Here is a 3864-nt window from a genome sequence, read left to right on the forward strand (position 1 = left end):
TCAGAACCACTCAGGCGGGGGCGCACGATTTTAATTTATAAAGGCAAAGGAGATGCAAATAATATATCATCCTGGAGGCCGATTACGATATATTCGATCGTGCGCCGAATTATTGAGAAGGTGCTTGATTGTGAACTGAGGAAACAGGTCACCTTCCACAGAAATCAAAGGCGTTTTATAAAGGGCCTTCCGGGAGCATACGTCAACGCGAGAATTATCGATGCGATTTTTTTGACAATGTTGGCCATGATCATATTGTGAGCTCACTGTCGGCGAGGGGTGTGTCGCCGGATCTTAGAAATGTGATTGCGGCTCTCCTTACTACGAACAACATCAAAATAAACGTAGGTGCCCACTCAACAAGCCAAATCAGAGTAAAGCGTGGAGTTCCTCGAGGCGGCCCCTTGTCGTCTTCGCTATTCAACCTGTCCATAGACCATCTATATCGCGACCTGTGTGAGCAAAGCTTCGTAAGTAAATATGGATATAAGCTCAATAGCGACCAAGGTTGTGTGGTCCTCACAGGGTTGCTGCGGAAAGAGTAATTGATAGCATATAGAGGACGTTCAAAAAAATTGGTTTGGCATTGAATCCTCAAAAGAGTGTGGGCATCGTCATAAATAAGGGAGAGCTGAAATCGACGAAGCTCTTCCTCGAGAACGGAGGAAGGATGCTATCCTAACAATGAAAGAAGGAGATACCATAAAATATTTAGGATGCACATTCTCGGGAGAGCTACAGTTCAACGAGGATTCGGTGACAAAATTGAATATGAATTTGAATAAGCTTGTCACCTCGTGCTTGCTTAAGCCCGAGCAGAAGGTCAACATTGTCAACCAGAGCCCTGTTTCATAATGAAAGCTAATAGTATTAGTTCATAGTACAAGTGTAAAAACTAGTGTGGTAATAATACTAATACTTATTTTTTTTCTTGATAGGGATGACTATTAGTGATATTACAGGAATTAAAAAATATTAAAGTACAAGGTTACTATTGTACAAGTCTGTGTAATTGAATTAATATAAAACTACAAGACTAATAGTATTAGTTTGTACTTTATTATGAAACAGGGCCCAGTACGTGTTCCCGGGTCTTACATATCCTCTCCAGACTGCTCCCCTCACATAGCTACGCCCTAAAATCCTAGATGGCATCGACACAATGATTCGCAGAAGTGTTAAAGCCATTATAGGGCTCCCTGCGAACACCTCCACGGCGATGTTGTATGCTCCGAGGAGGTACTGAGGTCTAGGCTTGATCCGCTGCCAATGGGAGGCTCCCCTTCAACACTGGTCCATTGCTCAGCGGCTGTCAAATGTACCCGATGCTCTGTTTCAGTCCGCTTTCGATTGTTCAGCTGAGATCGCTGAATGTGTCGATAGATTGGGCGATGATCAGAGGCATCGGAGTGTGAAAGCTCTACGACTTCGTGAAAATGCGTTCGAGGAATGGGCTAATTGCAGGTGGCAAGGCATTGGAGTACGCCATTTCAAAGAGACTCCGAGAGCAAATAAGTTTATATACGATAAACAAATACTTACAGGCTCTGAATGGTCCAATGCCCTGAAATTGAATATAAATTATACACCCCTACGTGGAGTCCCAGGTGTCAGCGGACAGGATAGAGAAGTTGGGCCCCTCTATCGCAAATGCAACAGAGAGCCGGAAACACCAGCACATGTGTTGGGGAAATGCCCCAACAACTCTCTCCTCATAACACGCCGACATCATAGAGTGAAATACTAGTTAATCAAGCTCCTAAAAGAAAGAGATTTTGCCTGCTTTGATGAGGTCTACTGCGTAGATACGGATGGATCCACAAGATATGCGGATATTGTTGCTTTCTTTAAGAAGGGGAAGTCGGCAATCATTCTGAATCTCACCGTGAGATATGAAAATAACGACCTTGACCAGGCAAATAAGGTAGATAGAGAAAATAAGGATCTCTACGATAAATGTATCCCTTTCCTCAAGGAGAGGGCTTCGGAGAACGAGACTTCAACGTGAGAGGCCTCTGGTTCGGAGCCCGTGGAACGATTCCCAGCATAACTAGGAGCTTCATGGAGGAGCTCGGGATCGATGTCCAGGACGTGGCTAGGTTGACAGAGAATATAATACTTGACTCCCTGGGAATCATCCACCACCACATCCATGGAAATTGATGAGTATGGGAGTTTATCCAGAAGTGAGATGGCATGCATGCATCGCATATCTTATTTGTTGTTTTAGTTATTATTTTAATAGTTGTTATATAGGGGAATTTGGTGATCAAATGAAATAGGGGTTGTGAAATGGAAGGGAAAGAAAAAAAAAGGAATACATCGAAAAACTTGTAGTTAGTTTGTAGACTGGTATTAATTGTAAAAGAAAACTGTGGAAGAAAAAAAATGTTTTCTTTCTACTTTATTATATTATATAACAATATGTAATTTATATATGTCCGATCATATATTGATCAGTATACTGTGTAATGTAGCAACCCGATGTATTTGGGCAGCATGAATAGAGTATTTCTTTCTCTCCCTTCTTGTTATTATATTCTTTATATTCTTAGTATATTTATTTATATTCTTGTTGTGTCTATTGAGCATTTATTTTTGTAAATTGTGTTCTGGAGGGTAATGCAGTTAAACTTGTTGCCAGTTATATAAATGTGTTCGTTAAATAGTGTAAAAATAGAAATTAAAATATATATATATATAATTGAGGAGTTTTCTATCAAGGCAATGTATCCACTTTTAGAAATTTGTTATTTAAAAACCTTTATGAGAGTTTCTCATGTAGATGAGTTAAATGTTTATTGAAAATGTTGATTTGTAACTACTATTTGAATGGGAAAATATAAATTTGAAGTAAAAATAACATGTTTTTGATGTAGTATTTTAATTTATCAGAAAAAATAATCCTTTAATTTTTTATTAGTATATGTAATAACTTCGGAAGAAAACTTCCGATCTATATACATATCGACTTTGCTTAAGTTGTGATAAGTATTTTATATGTCCAAAATAAAATATATAACACGATTTTTATAGTGTTAAAAAAGTGAAATCAACACATCATTTCAGATATTCCTTGTCTCAACCATCAGTTTGTAATATAGGTATATATTTTTTCTAAATTCCAAAACTCTTTAAAAAAAAATGATGCGTAGATTTTATAGATTATTATTTAAAATGTTGATTTGTAACGACTAATTGCCTGGAAAATATAAATTTCGAAGTAAACATAACATGTTTTTGTTGTAGTACTTTAATTTGTCAGAAAAAAAAATCCATTAATTTTCATTAATGTATGTAATTATTTCGGAAGAAAACTTTCGATCTACATACAAATCGTCTTTGCTTAAATGTGATAAGTATTTTATATGTCAAAAAAATCAAATCTATAACCCGATTTTTATAGTGTTAAAAAAGTGAAATTAACTCATCATTTCAGAAATTTCTCATCTCAACCATCAGTTTGTAATATAGGTATATATATTTTTTCTAACTTTGAAAACTCCATTAAAAAAAAAAAATACGAACGATGCATAGATTTTATAGATTATTATTTAAAATGTTGATTTTTAACGACTATTTGACTCGGAAAATATAAATTTTGAAGTAAAAAGATGATGTTTTTGGTTTTTTTTAATTTGTCGGAAAAAAAAACCTTTGATTTTCATTAGTGTATTTAATAATTTAGAATCTATGTACATATCGACTTTGCTTATGTTGTAACAAGTATTTTATAGGTATATATATTTTCTAACTTCGAAAACTCTTAAAAAAAAACAATAACGGTGCATAGATTTTATAGATTATTATTTAAAATGTTGATTTTTAACGACTATTTGACTCGGAAAATATAAATTTTGAAGT

Source organism: Halyomorpha halys, unplaced genomic scaffold (genome assembly GCF_000696795.3).
Source record: "Halyomorpha halys isolate HHAL.00 unplaced genomic scaffold, Hhal_1.1 Scaffold1211.1, whole genome shotgun sequence".
Taxonomy (NCBI): Eukaryota; Metazoa; Arthropoda; class Insecta; order Hemiptera; family Pentatomidae; genus Halyomorpha; species Halyomorpha halys.